At 34.6% G+C, this 20,525-nt stretch overlaps 1 protein-coding gene and 1 long non-coding RNA gene across 8 annotated transcripts in view; one reads left to right on the top strand and one right to left on the bottom strand.

The window, feature by feature from the left end:
• Positions 1–20,525, top strand: part of LOC128222090 (uncharacterized) — a 69,994-nt gene that overhangs the window by 35,538 nt on the left and 13,931 nt on the right. The window contains exon 1 of one of the 7 annotated variants that reach the window (XM_052930916.1): positions 4,485–4,557. The exons of the other annotated variants lie outside the window; for them this stretch is intronic. The gene's annotated coding sequence lies outside the window, so the exon portion shown is untranslated. Of the gene's footprint in view, positions 1–4,484; positions 4,558–20,525 lie in introns of those variants that run through there. 7 annotated transcript variants of the gene reach the window in all.
• On the bottom strand, positions 8,202–17,278 carry LOC128222091 (uncharacterized). Its single transcript, XR_008259065.1, has 6 exons — positions 17,138–17,278; positions 16,267–16,410; positions 14,039–14,149; positions 12,937–13,014; positions 11,833–11,935; positions 8,202–10,937 (listed from the first exon to the last, which is right to left on the bottom strand). It is a non-coding gene; the product is annotated as an uncharacterized LOC128222091 (long non-coding RNA).

Here is a 20,525-nt window from a genome sequence, read left to right as displayed (position 1 = left end):
AATTCACATGAGAAGGCCGGTTTTGGCATTTTAGTAAAATAGTTCTTGAATGCCCAATTTCATAAAAGTACTCCTTAATTGGATAAGTACCCATACGGATCGCATGGCATTACAAACACAGCGCCATTTATAATATAAACAAACATTAAATGCATATTTCAAGAGTCAAGATTAACATACAGCTTTAAATTCGAGCGATACATTTACACTTGTAATTTTGCTATGCGTATTTTGTATTGGACTTGAGATGGAATGTACTTTAACTACTTGAGATGGAATGTAATTTAATGACATGAGATGGAATGTAATTTAAGTACTTAAGATGGAATGTAATTTAATGACTTCAGATGGAATGTAATTTAACAAAACAACGTACTACCAACATCTTCAGCTGAACTCTATACATTTCATTGTGAGCGCTAGTTTGACAGTATCACAAATAGTATGTCATTACTAATCATAAATGGTCTTATAGCATGCGTGTTTACAATGCTGAATGAAATAAATTGATTTTATAATCTGGTAGTTCGGAGAGCGCAGTAAACCACTCGCTTCTCACCAAGGCGACCCGGTTCTTTTTCCGGCCTTGTCGCATGTGAGTTTGGTTTGTGGTCACTAAGCCGGATAAGTGGATTTTCTTCAGGTTTTCGTGTTTCCCCCATAAGATCACGTGTCGAAGACTGATAAACTCGTTCCTATGATTTAATATGTCGTGGACACGACATACTGTATCGTACCCAGGACTTGGTTATGTTGAGACCGTGACTAATTACTGTCGTAGCCACGACTTACTTACGCGTCAACACGATAACAATTCTCACGCTCGTTGCCATAACTTAGTTAGTAAAAAATAAAATAATATAATATATTTGTTTGTTTTTTTCTATTTTTGTCGCTTAAAGTGCCTGATGAAAATTCCGTACAAACAATTTTAATTGGAAATGCAAAGGCCTTACATGCGAAGAACGACAGTAAACTCAATATGAAGATTTTGTAAACAATAATCACGTGACTTTCACATGCTAAACATCCACACTATGAACTGGGAAACCGATATGCGGTATTTTTAAACGGGTCAACTCAGCTCGGCTAGCGACAAAATATTCTTTGAATTATGTAAGGTGATGTTTTATGGGCCACATACTAGCTCGTAATGACAATTCTAGCCTTGTTTTTGAGGTAATACTGTCTTTGCCGATATCGGAACTATTTGGTGTCTAGTCCCTTTAAAAAATAAACAAGTTATTGTAAAACAGAACATAGAGAAAAGCATTCGAAATAATAAATTACATGAGGAGCATTTGAAATGATTAACTTTCTTTCCTTGTTCTTGTTGACTTCTCTATTATGAATATATAGCGAAAAAACTTAATAGGACGCTATAATTATTTCGCAATATAGGTTCCTTCACTTGAATAGGAATTTGTGCATTAGGTGGTTCTAAATCAAAGATAATTACTGAACACCGAGAATAGTGTACTTGCTATGGGTGCGTATCAATAACGACTACCAAATATTTGAAATGACTGTAGGATAGGTTCAAGTTACGTAAATTAAATATGCACTCTTACTCCCAAATTAGATTTACCAATATCAACATAATTGTTTTAAAATATCAAAAATGATGAATACACGTCAAAACAATGGTTTTTATGAAGGACAACGAGTTTATTTTGAAATAAAGATCAGAAAACACGGTTTTTCTACCATTTGAGACGATAGAAGATCGCAGTTAATCTTTTAGCACTCAAAACACATTTAATATCGTTGTGTTTTTTCAGCTATTAAATAGACGGTTACAATCTTGTTATTAGTAATTAATATTTACCATAAATGCCTAATGTAAAAAGTAGTTGTCACTCATCATTTATGTTTGTTATACATGTGTATGCATTGATTTTGAATAAGATTATCACTTTAAGGATATTCGTTAAAGACGAGTATTGAGTATATCATCATAATCTAAGGTTGTTTACATAAACAAAAAATAATGTTTAAACAGATTGAGCTCCGTTTCAATTATTGATCAATGAAATCAGCTTTAAACGAATTATTTTTCAGATATTAATAGTTAAATAAAGGTTCTAAATTTCTTTTTTTAAGTGATATTTATCTAATCATTACGATCAAACTAACGACCTGAGTATGCATAAGATTGCAACATGATATGTAATATGATGCAAAATAAAGAAATTATGTCAGTGAATGTTACGACATGGGGTCGTTTTGTTGGAGCCGTATTATCCTCAGTTCTTAAAGCTGCACTCTCACAGATTGAACGTGTTGACAACTTTTTAAATTTTTGTCTTCGAACGAGCAAATTTTTGCTCAAATATTTGAAAACCAGTGATAAAAGATTGTTTTCAAAATATCAGATCGCAGATTTTCATCTTTCCGCTCCAAAATTGATGTTTTGTGCATGTTTCTCAAACCGTTAGTAACGGTTTAATCCAATATTTGCTTATTCCAAGACAAAAAATAAACAAGTTGGAAAAACGGTAAATCTGTGAGAGTGCAGATTTAAACTCGATCATATTGATTTGCAAGTGACATAGTTACACGAACGATTGTGATAATGAATTATATTTTAAAATAGGACCGGTTGATTAAAATATCCCTTGCATCACCTTCAGTGTTTGTACAACATTTGATATTCTTCACACTAGAACTAGTACTGCCATCGGCTTAGTAACATTAACCACATGGCGATTGAGCATACACTATATTAGAAGAACAACCATAAGGCACCCAAGAGATCCCTCAAAATACAAAAGAGACCGGGACGGTTCATATCATATTAAAGTTAATTATAACAACTCGCAGTATGTGAATCCCGTGAAGAAAGACTCCACTTAAGCTCTATTACGTTTAAACCAGCTAGACGCATTCGTTTACGACAACACTATAAATAAACAACCAACCTGCATGATATAACTCTCATATGTTGAACTAGCAAATACATATTCCCGGAACAAGATGGTTCGTTGCCGCGCAACACAAACATTCCAGCATAAGTAACGACGAATTTATATAATTTACAAAAATCGTCTCCATATATTCGACGGCGTGTGTGCGTATCTGCATGTGCGTATGTGTGTTGTGTGCGTGAGTGTTGCGTGTGCATAAGTGCGTGCGTACGTGAACGTTATTGTATGTGTGTGTCCGTGTATTTGCGTTTGTATGTTCACATAAATAAATGTGCACGATATTTAATGGGGTAGATATAAAGAGTTATAATTATATCTTAGGGAAGTTTATTTCAATGCAAAATGGGGATTCTTCATTTTGGTTTGCAGCAAAATGTTATTTATTGAAATAACATTTAAAAATTGGACTTTGCCTATACTATACTTCAACCGCATTGTGTTGAAAAAGTTAAGCTTATAGAATCGTGCTTGAGCTGAGTTCTTGGGTAAAAGTTGTGGCGAGGGCATTCGAAAGTAAGCTTAGACGCATAAAGACGTTTCAGCCTTCAAATAATTAAACCAAACATATCTAACATTTTATATTTTATTTAATACCAATCATTTATGAAAAAGAATATCAATATCCCGCCGACTCAAACCCGTTCAAAATTTAACGCATGTACCTACCGTAGTGTCACTTAAGAGTATTGATAAAGTACGGTATTTGTTTACCCCGCATGCACGAATAACTTCAATCCAAATTGGTTCAATTAAGAAGTTTAACGACTCTAGAATTTCCATGCTTTTGCTAATTCAGTTTTACAATTGCTTACAATTAGCAATACTTGCATAACGGATAGGTAAACATTATTTTTAAAAGTTGCTTTACCAATGTAGAGAGAGAGAAAGAGAGAGACAGAGAGAGACATAGACAGAGACAGAGGCAGATACAGATACAGAGAAAGAGACGACAGAGACAGAGACAGAGACAGAGAAAGAAAGCAAGAGAGAGAGAGAGAGAGAGAGAGAGAGAGAGAGAGAGAGAGAGAGAGACAGACAGACAGAGAGAGAGAGAGAGAGAGAGAGAGAGAGAGAGAGAGAGAGAGAGAGAGAGAGAGAGAGGGGGGGGGGGGGGGGGGGAGGGGGGAGAGAGGGGAGAGAGGGACGACTGCAACGGGAAGTTTCAGTTAAAGCACTTAATATTGATTTTGAATTATGTTCTTACTTTCTCAACACGTCAAATTGTTTATATGTTATATTTATATTCTCCAATAATAAAACCAGAATAATCAATCAAATGGTAATTATATCTTCTGACAATGGAAAGCCCGCGGGATAATTGCTGTTATATTTATCTACTGTAAATCATTACAATACACATCGTAAACTAAACACTGGAATATTAACGTTTTGTTTTAAAGACGCTTTTTTCACCACAATATCGAATATGAACGTAACTTGACACTTCATTTACACGCTATGTGAGTTATGTTATTGTGTACACCTTGGACACCAGGTAAACACTGATGTGATCGGTGCCGCGCCAATTGCGCATTATGTGTGGGATGAATGAAGACTTAAGATTGGAAGTGCATATAATAGGATACATATCACAAACAATTGTGTTCACCTAATGTATTTGGTATTGAAGGTGTGTGCTTTATTTATAATTTATTAATTTATTATTTTAAACTGTGTTTGATTGTAAAGTTTTGTTTCGTGAGCAATGAAATATATTATGTTTTGATTTAAACGCTAGTAAAATATGTGTTATGACTAGAGTTTTGAATTGTTCAATATAAGAGTCATAGTTTGATTTATTTTATCTGTCAACAGTCCGTATAGTTTTACAATTAGCATATGGCAAATGTATAAAACTCGGTAGAAAACAGCTTTACGCGTAATTCATTAAATAGACTAATAAAGCGCTTGTCTGCTTTTATGAAACCAATAATCGCAGAGGTCAATCTTAAATGGTGGGAAAAGTGAAGTATAACTTCAAAAATGAAAACAAACTAAGAGGACTGTGCCAATACAAAAGTTGTGACTTCCAATCGGGTTAGAACAAACAAATGGGGCTGCGCCTTAACAAAAGGGTTGGTCGTAGAATCGATGAAGAACAAACACGTTGGGCTGCGCCTTAACATAATGGTTGGTCATATAATCGATGAAGAAAAAACACGTGGGGCAGGTCCTTAACAAAATGTTTCGTCATAGAATCGATGAAGAACAAACACGTGAGGCAGGGCCTTAACAATATGTTCGGCCTTATATTCGGTGTAGAACAAACACGTGGGGTTGTGCCTTAACAATATGTTTGGCCTTAGAATCGGTGTAGAATAAACACGTGGGTTAGGGCCTTAACAATATGCTTGGCCTTAGATTCTGTGTAGAATAAACACGTGGGGTAGGGCCTTAACAATATGTTTCGCCTTAGATTCTGTGTAGACTAAACACGTGTGGTAGGGCCTTAACAATATGTTTCGCCTTAGATTCTGTGTAGAACAAACACGTTGGGTTGTGCCTCAAGAATAAGTTTCGCCTTAGATTCGGTGTGGAACAAACACGTGGGGTAGTGCCTTAACACTATGTTTGGCCTTAAATTTGGAGTTGAACAAACAAGTGGGATTGTGACTCAATAATATATTTCGCGTTAGATTCGGTGTAGGACAAACCTGTGGGGTTGTGCCGTGACAGTTTGTTTGACCTTAAAAGATATGACTTATTCATATATCTTAACGAAGTATTTTCCACTGTCAATATCAGCAACTTTGAAGTTTTTTGTCTTATTAAACTAATTTTACACTAGCATGCTAACGTTTAAAGCAATGTATAAAGTATATATATATATATATATATATATATATATATATATATATATATATATCTACTTAGGGCATTAAGGAGACCGTATGTATTTTACGGCATTAAGGAGACAATTTGTATATTTTTTGTTTTATACTTTATTTTGCTTTTTTGTTGATAATTTAGTATTGAAATGATCATTTATTATGTGTACAAGATTTAGGCTTCTTAAATTAATTAACAAAAAATATACGTAATTTGCGGTCTCCTTAATAATTTGTAAGTATGTTGCAGGTTTTAAGGGGACAGGTATATATGTCGAAGGGTTTATGGAGACCAGTGTATATATTATATTATTTTTGAGGCATTAAGGGGACCATCCATATTTTATGGCATTAGGGGGACAAATTATATATATCTTACTTTTGACAGTGAAGGCTCCCGTAACCTTAAGAGACAACTTTTTAATAGTATTTTTATATAATTGTGTGTAATAAATCCACAAACAATGACCGGTCGAAACGGGAGGACTGCAAATTTCATAGGATATTCATCGGAAATCTTTTACAGACCATCTCATTCATTAAATGAAATTCAGCTTCAGTCACTTGGTATGTGTACCGTTTGATAAACAAAACATATAATGGCCAGGGGCGGATCCAGGAATTGTCGTTAGAAGGGGGCGTTACTAAGGGGCGTTTGCAGGAGGACTGAGGGTTACTCAATCAAGAAAATTTTAACAATTTGTAGTCGGAAATGATGCATTATGTGCGTATTTATTTTCTTCTCATATATTGACACAAAAACTTAACTTGGACGATTTTAAAGGCAGCGCACGCCAATTGCGCCCCCTTCTCAATCCGCTAGTGAATGGTGACTTAATATTTGATATATTATGGTTAAATAGAACTTTCAGTTGAATTATATAGAAACTGTAAATGCTAAATACAAGTTCTGTGCTTGTAAAAACAATAAAAGTTTCGTCTGCACAGGAATGTGTCTGTTAACGCTTGAACAGTTAGCTCATGATTAAAGAACATTGTTCATTGGGTTCATTGTGACCCATGGAAGTTCTTTTTATTAAATTCCAACTTCCCCTTAAATTTTACTTGCCTAAAACTTTAACCTAAGTCAATCAGGGGCCATAACTTGTATTATGGAGTTATGTAACCTCATTGGCTGATGGTCCTGAACAATTGTGTGAAGTATTAAGTCAATTGAATGAAGGGTATAGAACGCCTTAACCAATAGGCTACGGAGACGGTTTTAATGCATGTACTCAATTGCAGATTCAGGAGGTGTTGGGGGGATCGGTCCCAGCGCGCGCGCCGCCCCACCCCTTTCAATCGTCCGTTTATAATACGTTCTCAGTCAATATCGGGAAAAATACAATATTAAGATAAATTTGCACTATTTCGGACTATAAATGAGGGGAGTCTAACCCCCACCTCGGTCCAACATTTTAAGCCATTCAATTTCTGTTCTGAGGGAGGGGCGGATGTGGAAAGATTAAGCCCATGAGTTTTACGTACCCCTTCTTAAGTCAATTCCTGGATCTGCCACTGATATCTGTAATCAGATTTGTTGTTTCATAATGTTATAGTTCCTTTAAACAGTTTAAACCTTTTATGGCATCAAAATAAACAGACGAATGTTCAGTAAAAACATACTCTGTATACAACGTTCTCGTATATTTTTCCTCGTAATGCATCTGAAAACACTTACATGTATATTTATTTTACTCCTTGGTACTGAAACTGCAGAAATAATAGTAACCAGGTTGATTTTCTTTTATACTTCAATTGCATTTTTAAAAAACCGATTAAAGTATTAAAAATTGATCTTGTTCAAGTTGGGAGCAAGCACATGGGGGTGCAGATAACACATAGAATAAAAAACGGATCGCTTATCCACTCGCCCACAGGGACTCATACTAAGGTGTTGAATATTTTAACCTTAATGGAAGTTATTGGTTTATCACGTGATTATGTCAATCAACTGATTGTGCAACAGCCTTTTGTTGAATCGGGTTAGTAACGCATTTCAAAATTTTGGACTTCAAAGACTATATTTTAGCACATATCAACATTTATTGAAGGGTTTCAGCCATCAATAGCTTGGCTTTAACACTTCGTTTGATTCGCCATACTTTATTTCGTAATAACAATCTATAAAATCCAAGTAAAAGATGCATTTTCAAAACACTTAACGCTTCGCTTATATTCACTCAAAAACTCATGTTCGAAAGATTTAAAAAAAGTATGTCATAATCATATCCTCTTTGGCGGCTGAGTTTCTTAATATTTAAATCTCTTATAAATTTGCCAAATAAAATTCAACATGGGTAAACAATTATAACAAATAACGTATTTTATGTTTTGCAACATATTTATAAAAAGATAAAGTCAATTGAATCAAATGAACATTTTCAATGTACTTTCTTTCTCGCGGAAAGTGGACATTTCATCGTACTCCAACAAGTGTGGGGTATGGTTGATTCTCTTCGTGACTGAAATCAACTTTTTTAAACACTTGGTGCATTTCAAATCTAGTCCATATAAACAGCCCCTTCAGATTCTTTGACGATTGCATTTCCATGGGAGATCACTGCGTATGATAAACATACAAGTGTTGTTTAGCCACACTGTGGTTTCAATTATGTCAGGGGCGTAGCTACCCCTCTATTCATGTGAATTCATAAATGTGCTGGGGGGTTCGGGGGCGTGCCCCCTCAGAAAATTTTGAAAACCATGGTGCAATCTAGTGCATTCTGGGCGTTCCGATGTGCATTATTTAGTACTGGAAAATAACCAGTTTTAGATTCATGTAGTCAAGTTCGCATACTGCAACTTTGGTTGATTTTTTTGTCAGAATCATGTGGATTCAGCCGCGTATTCACGTATAGGCGGCTACACGCCTGTATGATGTGCATATGAATGTATAATTTGGTTTAAATGATGCATCCTTAATGTAACACCTCCTTGCTGCTACACCAATAGAAACTTCATGTGATGTTAATAGTAAAAGAACTAGCACTGACGTTCCCATTTTTGTCTGAGTCATTTAAATAATAGATAACAAATTACAAGATAAACAAATTTGTTTTGACTTCTTTAATGAATTATATAAAAACATTGTACAAAGATATCATGACACTTTTAAACAATAAGTATGGTTGTCAATTAAACAGTATGCTAGCTTTAAAGATTTAGGCAAACCATTGGAATTTTACAGCGGTCTTAAAAGGTGTATTTAAAGCTGCAATCTCACCGATTGATCGTTTTGACTACTGGTACTCTTTTATTGTTTGTCTATAAATGGAGTATTTTTTGCAGAAATGTCTAGACCCAATTTGAAGTGATATAAGACTGCTGAAAAAAGATCATATTGCAGTTCATCATATTTATGTTAAAAAAAATGATGTTTTATGACTAAAAGCATTACGAACAATGACTAAAAGCATTACAAACAATTTAATGTAAATGAACTTTTCGGCAGTTTTACCAAACATTTTTGATTGGTTCTATCGTGAATTATCTAATATGACTGAATTAAAGGAATGATAACCAAATCAGCCGATTTTGAGACAAGTTTGTGTCTAAACTGACAATCTGTAAGAGTGCAGCTTTAAGTGTTGATCTAAAGCTTCATATACACATTGTTATATTGTCAATAACTGTTTAAAAGGTCTCATGTACTAAATAAGATAATAATTTTCATAATATCTAAAATTGATTAAAATAAATAAAGTACCATTATACCTATTGCTTAATAGTGCCGTTTCTCATCTGACAATACCATTCAAAGCCATCATTTCAACTATGAATTTATTTTTAACTTTCAACTTTTCTATAGCATATGCAACAGAATATACCAAAAATACAAGCCATGAACAATATGATTGTTCAACTTGCATTATCTTTGACCTTTTGATATGACCATTTTCCAGTTTTGTCTATTTGTAAGTTGTGCCCTGAAGAATAAAGTATGACTGTATGAATCAAAACCAAGCAATAAAAACACTAAAAATATGCCCCAATCCCTGTAATTTCTAATACAGTAGTAATCAAGCAATTAAACATTTAGAGCTGCACTCTCACAGATATACCGTTTCCACAACTTTTTTTGTCTTGGAATGAGCAAGTTTTGGCGTAATTATCTGCAAACCAATGATAAAAGATTGCTGACAAAAGATCAGATCGCAGATTTCATATTTCCGTTCGAAAATTAATGTTACTAACGGTTTAAGAAAAGTGCATAAAAACATCAATGTTTTAACTTAAATAGAAAAATCTGGGATTTAATTTTTCACAAAAATTGGATGGTTCCAATCCAAGACATAAAATGAAAAAGGTTGTCAAAACATCCAAAGTGTGAGAGTGCAGCTTTAACGTTTGAAAGTAACTCTGTTTGACTCGTGCCCCTAAACAGGGTTTAATTATATTATATGCCCAGTGGGCTTGTCCCTGTATATTTGATTGTATGATTGCAGTAATGGATACTGGTCTAATTATCTTCTGACAATTTTTCACCAATTTTAAAGAATGAGAAAACACATATTAAGCTCATATAACACTGTACAATTTAATCTCATTCATTAGGTTGAGAAAAATTCCCTAAAAATATTAATTGTGGAGACATATCTTATTTAAATACATACAGGAAATGGCGACATCATTTACCCTTTAGTATGAAAAAGGCAGTTTCCTGATATTCGAATAGCGGTTTTTTATTTAAGCATCTCAATTCATAGTATGTATCAAGTTTCAAAGGAAACCAAATCATTGTAACGATTGTTTTCAAAATAGATTCACACTCTTGATAAACTTCTTTTCCTAGTTTCAACTTTTGAGACTTTTTGATGAACCTGCACCTTCCCTCCTCTTATGCAGTGGCTTCAAGCAATAAAGCTACCAGCTCAAGTTGCACAGCTGGTGAACAAGATTGCTGGTAGTCGGCAAACTGCACACTTGATGCCATGATAAATCATGTCCATCGACTTCCAGAATGAAGAAATGACAGTAGCACAGAATTGATTTCAATTGGATCTCTCTGTACTTTCATCACCTTGTTGTAGTCAAAGACTATGTCTTAGTGTGCAGTGCGGGATCTTGAGAAGCTTTCTGCTCGTCTGATGAAGTAAGTTTGGCAGAGTGTGACACTCCTATCTACTCATATGGCTAGACACCTGTGATCTATGTCTTCTTGTGTGTGCCCAACCATCACCTGAAGAGAATTTAGAGGAAGTTAGTGCTTGATTACAAGTCAATGTGACAAAACAAGGTCTTTCATTTATGCCACCAAGAACTAGTATTCCAAGTTTCATAACTCGTATGTTAACTCAAAGCAATTGAGCAGAAACTGTTTGGTAATTAATTTTAAGTCACTGCTTCCACTTATACTGCAAGTAATATCGAACGTGAACCGCCTGACCCAAATGCAATTCTAAATAATTTTTATGTGCAGAAACCTAAATCCTATTGACACAAAAGTAATCCAATTGTATGTCTTCACAAAACATTCTACAACAATATTTGTCAATTTAACTCAAAGGTTGATTATTGTTTTTTAGTCAGACAAACACAGAGATGGCCCTATATCGCTCACTTGAATTGAGAAAGGATTCTAACTTAGTTATTGTTTGGACACTTACTGAATACTTTTGGTCTGACTTTATAATGCAGCTGGTGAAAATATTAAAAGTCCCTTAATAATGGGCTTACAAAAACATAAAAAAATGTATTTGTTTAAAAATTACAAAGGGCCATAACTCTTACAATATTTAAGTTTGTATTGAGCAGAATAAAAGGCTTTGCCTAAAATACAACCTTAAAACTATATTTACAAGTAAAACAAAAAAATCTACAAATATGTTTTTAGTATCTGGTTTTTGAGAGTGAATGATCAGAAGAAAACATCACACATTCACAATCATATTAAATAATAATTTAGTTTTTTAAAAATTATATTATATTATATTTCAAAAACACTGCAAAAGACAAGACACTTACGTTTCAATTTCTTGATTTAATACAGTGATGATTATCAATTCTTATGAAGGGAGATGGGTCTTACACTCTAACCAGTGCAACTTGCATGTTCTTAGTTGCTCAGTTATTACCTTTCTTAAAATTCTCCTCTTGATCTGAGCCACGCCAAAATGATGGGAGATGCTTTTGTTTTTCCATCAGAATGTATAGCACCTCTATGTTTCTGTTTGTCTCCTGAAATAGTAAAAGTTTATTAATAATAATAACAATAATAATAATCAGTGACTTTTATTGAAATTATTTTCACCGATTGTGCCTTGCACATTGGGGAACAAAGTTGACTTCTGAGGAGAAGATTTTTCCATTTAGACATATAGCAAAAAAATAGCTCTGCACCCTGGAGCAATGTTTTTTATGAATCAATATCCAGTGAAGAAAATTCATACAGGGTATTGAAACATATTTTGCTTCAAATGAAGACTTTTAACAAAGATAATTTAACTAGCTCTTCATCATATTAAATAAAAATTAACACAGTCTATGCCGCACACGGAGCCCCGCATTTGATCTTTTACCAAAGTTTGATTGAGAGTTTAGTTTCACATCGACAAGTCTTTACAGGTCTATTAAAGCTGCACTCTCACAGATTGAACATTTTGAAAAAGGTTATATTTTTTATCTTGGAATGAACCAATGTATGCGAAAATGATGACAAAAAAATGTCTTTGAATTCCCGTCAAACATGTCCGAACCAAATTCAAACTACGGATAATCACTGTCATTCACAATGAAATTCAGCACTTCTTGCCCAGTATATATACCCTTACTTTAAGCAGAAGGCAAATTAAAACAAACACATTTGTCCGAAATTTAATCAAACTTTAAATGGTAGTAGGATTGTCATTTGTTCACGTAATTTTCAAGAATCAGGAAGTGGGGAACATTATAAAGCTATTTAACGATACAAACAAGACGATTTTCTATTGAATGTACAATAGCAGTACCGGGGTAATATGCAAATAGTTATTATCTCAAGAAAAGGACATCAAGACCTGTTCATTTACCAGTAGCATCTGACAGTCAATAATGGTTCTGAGTTTAAAGAGCATAATTTCCATTTTATTGTTTGTTTAATCATTATATATTTAACACCAGTTGTGAAGAAGGAGTTATCATTATATAAGATTATATTATCTGGCAGTGGTTGAAAATGTAAAGTGAGACCAGTTTTTTACCTGTTATTGAACAAACTGTTATGTTGGCATGACTGTCCTCCTCAGCAATGCAAAGAACAGCAATGACTGGCTGGCACTCTGTAAAATGGCGATTAAAACATTTTGTCCAATTAAAACTGTCCCTTTCTAAACAATCCATCAGCAATATATATAAATGAGCTGCGCCATGTGGAAATGTATCTTGGGAAGTTTCCATTCCATGTAATGATGTCATGAAGATGAGCAGAAGACATTACTTACTATGCAGTAAAAGTTCTTACTTTAACAGTAAAGATATCTTTTTTTGAGAAAATTTATCAAAGTGAGCTCTTTTATGTCATGTTTCTAAGTCTTGTACACATCTATGTTACATATGTAAATAATAAACAGGAATAAAATGAGGAGTTGTGTACACACTTATTCCTCCTTATGTACTGTGTAACTCAAGAAAAACAATCCATAATTCTAGTAAATCTCTAGAATTCCCTTACTTTTCTCGCTGTACAAAAATGAATGAGGAGTTGCAAACAAGCAGGGCCATAAAACTTTTGCTATTTAAACTGTACCGCAACAGCAATTTAAAGACAGTGACACTCATTGATGGAATAGGCACTTAGACAGCTACATTTTCTGAGAAATGGAGATCAGACTAAATTCTCCAGAGATAATTTATAGATTTATTTGAAATAAAGAACATGTTACAGTGTTTGTGTTAAACTTGTTACTTATCCCTGATTTAACAAAATCAGTACCTTCAAAATGGTGATAAAATAAAAACAAATATACCTTATTAAACACTGTTTACTATCACATCTGTACCCCCCCCCCCACCCCGTTCTTACATACTTAAGCGGCTGTTACCAAAGTAAAGAATGAAAGGTCCACAAGGCCAATTATAAACCATGAATTATGAGAATCCTGTTTACTAATTTGATTTTAAATCACCCAAAAGGCTTTCTACACAAAATGGTTCCTTAATTTAAATCTAGTCTCCAAAGGTGTCACAGTTGTGATTTCATTGAAAGACTTGAGATACGTTATTTAAAAAAATGACGAAAGGAAAGCTTAAACGCAGAAGTCTGGCCGGGTATATGAGCCTGGAAATAACTACGCAAAAGCTCACCATGCTGCTAAGGAGTCTTATATAATTCCCGGCCCCAGTTCAGCTGGAGATGTTGATTCCACAAGGCTGGAAAACCGGCCCGGTGCACCCAAGCTTCACCATCGGCAGTATCTGCAAGAGGAGGGTGTAAATCTGGGAAAATGCATTTATAATCAATTTGCAAAAGTTCTTATCCGTCATAAGTAGTGAACATGTATGTGGCTTATAGAACATCTGAAATTAAGTTTAATGAAGGAGACAAAGTTCGGTCTGGGATCTAAACCTGGATTTTGATTCTGAAATTGTAAGGGCAGAATTCAGAACATCCACTCTCACTCACACTCCAACCACATTCGTGTAAGGGACACTCAAATGATCACTTGAGTGGAATATGGGGAGTGACACTCAAGTGATCTGTTCGTATTCACACGCCTCGCTAACACTCCACTTCATCAAGCGAGCAATACAGTATATAATTATACACGTATGTTAACATGATCATATCGGATTATCTGTTTGACTATGGTGATGTTTACATTATACATTGTAAACATATGTTTATTTGAGATTTGAGTACCTTATTGTTAGTTATGGCAACAAACAAATGATAATAAGTGTTATTCTGAAACTGAAATTTACATTTTAAAACAATTGGTTAATAAAAATAAACGTTTTGTGTTGTAAATAACTGTTGCAAAATACGTTTAAATGCATGTTTTTGTTGTCGTTGTTGTTGCTGTTTTAAATATATAGCCGTTTTCCATTGTATCACGTAATTCAAATATGTATTCATATATAATCTTGCTTATGTATTCTACATAAAGAGGTCTTGGGCGTTTGAAAATAATATATGGAAGTTGAAAAAATGGAAGTTGAAAAAATAGCAGATGGATAGAATTAGCGAATGAATCTACTTCTCATGGGGAAATAACACCTCGGAGTGAAAAACAACTCAAGAAATGTAGGGGAAAATGGATGAAGATGACGATAATAATAATAATAATAATAATAATAATGATGATGTTGATGATGATATGGTGGTGTTGGTGTTGGTGGTGCTGCTGCTGGTGGTGGTGGTGCTGCTGCTGCTGATGATGAAAATGATAATAATAATAATAATAATAGTAATAATAATCCAGCTGAAAGTAGGCTGGAAAATACATATCAATTCCCTTACCACGCTATGAAATGGCCTAGCGGCGTCAAGTTAGCGGCCTGGCAGCCTAGCCGCCTCATGTGACTAGCGGCCTAAAATTGTTTCCTATTCCAAAGCATTTTATATGCGTTCTTTTCTAAAACAATGATAAATTAAATGTCCTTTTCATAAATCGACATCCTTTAGCGAATATCAGCATTTCCCCCTTTTCATGGGCTGCTGGATTGAGTCTTGGGGATTTTTAGGGGCTAGACCACCAGGCCGCCAAGTTCACGCCCCAAGACCGCTCAAGCGTGATGTATTTTGCATAGGAAAACAATTATTTTAGCATTGTTTTAGAAGAAAACTCATATAAAAATGCTCTGAAGTAGAAAACAATTTAAGGCCGCTAATGTACGACTAAAAACATTGATTTATCTTATTTTCCATTTAAACCATTGAACCTTGAAATAGATAACAAATTTAGGCCGCTAGTCCGCCAACCTCACGCCGCTAGGCCGCTAACTTCATGCCGCTAGGATGCTAACTTCACGTACCTTTAGCTGCCTGTCTTTGCAGCCATTGATGAATTGCAAACATCAACATTGCTGGGGGTTCAAGATCATTGCGAAACAAAACAAATATATGATAGGCGCATCCTTTTGAATTTGTTTTGTTTATAGATGGCCACGTTATTGAATGAACATGTACTTCAATGGATTATCCCGGTCTCTTAAATATTGTCTGGGAACGAGCATGTCCCTTATTTGTTCCAAATATTTGATATATTTCATCTTTTCTACTTGCCATGTACTTTTTTCACATACACTCATTCAATTCCTATTCACAACCAATCCTCGAGGGCGGTTCAAGTGGCCTAGCCGAGCACTCACAAATGTCCCACTCACGCAAAACACTTGAGTCTCACTCACACCTGTGAATTCGGATATACCTTTCACTCGAAAATATTTCGACCGTTATGTGATTACAGAGGATTAACTCATTGAGTGTGAGTGAGAGTGATTGTTCTGAATTCGGCCCTATGTTTTGTTCAAATGAAGTATAAACTTACATTGAGAACAGAGATATCTTGAAGTCCAGATTTATTGCTTACCTGAAGTTCGCAGGGCTACAATTGAGAGCTTTTCTGTAAATTGCAGGAACTGTCCCCATGAGCCTTTTGTCTGTTAGGGGAATGGTGGCTTAGGTGATTGGTGGTACCACTCTGCATTTCTTATCCACACAAAACACAGTGTATCTGAAAATGACAGAGAATGGCCATGCACTTGTGAAAGCTATGCTAGAAATACGCCGTTATGAGTGTATCAGATGACATTTCCACACAGAAATTGTGAGGCCTCCAATACAGCAGTACTGACATCAATGACGAAAACATATATATCTGTCATGGAGCTATGCTGGTTCTGTGGCGTCAAAACCACTGCAACTGGGCAATTCACTAGAAACATCTTTTCAGAAAAAAGAAACAACCAATACTGGGTAGCCTTTGTCACCCAGTGAACACCCAGAGCATCTAGTTACTTTGAGCATCTATTTACTTAGAAGTAGCCACATTAAGATCTCAAATTAACAAAAAAGTGTATCCGTAAGCTTTCAAATATTGAACGAAGTGCAGCTTTAAGGGGGCCTGCGAGCAAATATTGTCAAGGGCAGAAATCTCACAGAAGTTTGAAAAAGATTATGCAAAGCTCTAGCTTGATGATTTTGGCCCAATTTCAAATTGTTACTCAGTAACACGGCGGCGTAAATTTAATCTAACATCAATATAGTTACACAGGAAAATAAGAAATAGCTTTAAACTCTCTAACATTCATGGCAGAGTGTCTGATGACGGTCCAGTATGCCAAAAGGACGGAGAATATGTGAAGCATGCACATCCACACCTTTACAACCCAACATTTGGTTATGGTTTCACAGTTATTCATTTACACAAACTCACAATCAATCAATCAATGCACACCCACCTGGAAAGGTACGACATCCTTTGGGAGAGATGAATCTTGCAGTCTGGTAGACGGTTGCTGACTTAACTTTATTGTCCCAAGCAGCAACTGCAATTAGATAAACATGTTGATGTTCGCACTTAAACAAAGCTTTGTATTGAGTAAAATTAAACATGCAGCCTGTTGGCTGGGGTAACATATCTAAATCCCCAAATGGATGATCTGATCCCAGCCAACATATCAGCGAAACACGAAATGTATTGCGTGTCCAGGGGGGGGGGGGGGTCCCAAGGATATCTTGATGCAACTTACCATAGCCGCCTTACGTTTTTGTTCACAAAGCCGGCACACACAGTTCATTCTCAGTTTGCATGTTGTGTACTGAAAAGTTCCAGCTTTCCATGACACTCACAATAAACCTTAATTAAAACAAATTAACAAATAACTACCAGGTAATTATGGAAATATAAATGTCATTTTTTACTTGATTGATAAATACAACTTATATTGCAGTCAAACTGGATAAAATATCAGAAAAATGTGTACTGTTCCAAAAAGTGTGTTTTGAAGTTGCAGACAATAGTCCAAAGACCAAGAATTTAAGTGTTTTAGACAGGGGCAGGCAAATCTTTAAAAAAAAAGTCAAAATTTTAAAATTTAAATTAAACTAAAATTGTACAAACCTTATATAAATCATGTGTACACTTGAAAATACATACAAGGTTACAATGTACACATAATCAAACGCTACCTGAGAGAATAATTTTTTTTCAAGAACTACTTGAAGGGGTACTGTGATCCGCAAGCATTAATTTTCGTTGTGGGCGGACACCTTTAAACCTCTTTCCCGCACATTAATTAAACACATCTTATGTTTTGTCAGTGCCGGTTTTGATGACCAGTATAAAACTAAAAGCAGTTTTTCTGCCAATATTTACCGAAATGATTTGGATGAATGCTTAACAAGAAAGTGCAGTGTACACAATCAAAATTTTCCAGAAATAATGAGCAATCTGAAATCTGACCCCTTACATTCCTTAAATATTCACAAAGAGTTAAGTTCAAATTTAAGCAACAAAAATCACATTCAAGCAGAATAATTTCAAGCAAAAATGAGCATGAAAATAGAAACCAACTGAATTGTATTTTCAAATGTTCCATCCGTGTTTGTTTGTTATCCTTTTATGATTCAAATGGCAAAAAATTGGTGCAAATGTGAGAAGCTCTGAAGAAGAAAACTGATATTTTAATAGAAATAGTGATGAAATCACTGACATTATGTTTACTTAGCATCTAAAGCAACAGACCAACCAGACCTACCAGTATGCTAATCTATATTTAACTGCTAAATTTTAAAAACCCTAAACATACAGATAAGATCTGTGGCGCAGTTGTTTACATTGTGTGATTAAAATGCATATATTTTTGTTGGTGATTAGTTTAAATCCAAGATTTGCTTTCAGAAGATCAGCAATAATGTTTTTTTCTTTGTCTCAATGAAAAATGTAATGTTCAAGTTCATAAGCGCTGTTTTATCTGAGAATTTCCCTTGGTGTGAACCGCTTACTGTGTCCAAGTTATCCAAGCTGGATCTAAGACATTACTACAATATGGGCAATTTGCTCTGCCATTTTTATAGATAATTGTGTATTCCAAAGGTATTCTTTTGGTACATTGAACTCACAACAATATTTGAACTCCTGACGTCCAGCACCGCTGTCAGATTATCGAATCCAACCACTATGCCATTGCATGCTCGTTACTGAACGAAAGATAAATGAATACTCACAATTTTGAACAGTATTTTTTGGTCACAGATAGCAACCTTTTAACCCCACTTTAACCTGTCTTCCCTATTTGGCAAACAGAGAATTTTTAGAGAATTTGTTATCTGATGATCCTGTAAATTTTGTGTGGATAGACTAAATACTGTTTGAATTTAGCAAATCAAAACTAACATTTTGGGTTTATTCAGTGTAGACCCTAAAATATCAATTTTGATTTATAAGTATGTAGGTTTGTTCAAAAGCTCAGTACAGTTTACTTTACTTAAATGTTACTAAACTTGACTATAAAATACTGTAGGGGGGCGTGTCGTAAAGTTAAGAAAAAATCCAAATAATGCAACAGTCAATTGCAGCATGGGCCCCCAAGGTCCTGCTAATAGCGGGGACTTTGACTTTCGGTCCAGCCAATCCCAGGTAAAATTCCCGCTCTGCACAGACAAACAGCTGGTAAAAGCCCTGTCAAATGAATTATGGTCATTTGGTAACCGCTCATTGTTGGTCATTTCGTTACCATTGTGTTAGTCAATTCGTAACCGTTAAGAAATCGAATGGTAATATCTTAACCGTTGACTCCTATAATTATGAGGAATTAATTTAATACCATTTGAATTTACAAAATAAGTTTACTGTAAGTATAAAACATAAAAAATAACAACATAAAAAAAGTTAAATCTAGTAGTTGTATTCCTTTTTTATTCCTAATAGTGTAGTGCGATTTGCCAATAAACTCTGAAACTATGACAAATAGAAACATTCACACTAGCTATTTTTTTATGTTGCGAAGGAAATATTATAAGTAGGCTGAATATTAAATGTAATAATTTTTTAATTCATAGATGTTCTACCATTGAGAGGAATTGTGACCTTAAGCCAATATTTTTTAAATATATAGACCATATAACTTTAGAATTTCATTTTTTTTAAATTGCATAGAAGTATTGTAAAATGTAGTGAGTTTGCCGAATGAGAGTATGCGCTTTTTATATGCTTATTGTATTAAAAATGTGCCCATATGTTTAATTTTGTAACTTGTTATTGGAAATTAATACATTGGAAACTCACTAAACCGGACAAGGTCCGGACTAGGCAAAATTTCCGGTTTAGTGAGGATTCCGGTTTAATGGGGATTTGATGTACGGAGTAAGTTTACTCAATATATTAACTGAGTTAACCTTTAAAGGCTTTTGTCCTCTAGGGACAGTTCAATTCTCCGATGTTTAAACGAAATTCATGTTTGACGCGCGAGGAAAGATGTTTTCTGAATTATTAGTAAACTATGACTTAGTGCCCGTTAACTCATTGCAATTATGTCTAGGTGCAGAATATTCAAATGTATCGTATACGTCAAAACGTGAATCATTTTTATATTACATTTTCATTGCAAAAGACTGTATCCCCAATGTATTTTCATGTACAATTGTTGATGACAGTTCTTTAAACGTCTCGTCCCATAGACCTATAATTTGCACAATACGATATTGTTCCCCAGGGAATGTTAACGATACAGGTAAAAATGCATGCAGGTTCATAAACTGGAAGGGTAATAAAAAACGCCATGTTGATCGGTATACTCGTTATATGGAAAATAACATGTCTTTAAAAAGCCTTTTAAATTTAGATGT

The sequence above is a fragment of the Mya arenaria genome, chromosome 16, assembly GCF_026914265.1.
Source record: "Mya arenaria isolate MELC-2E11 chromosome 16, ASM2691426v1".
Lineage (NCBI taxonomy): Eukaryota > Metazoa > Mollusca > Bivalvia > Myida > Myidae > Mya > Mya arenaria.
The sequence above is the reverse complement of the archived record's forward strand: the minus strand, read 5'-3'. Positions and strand labels throughout refer to the sequence as shown.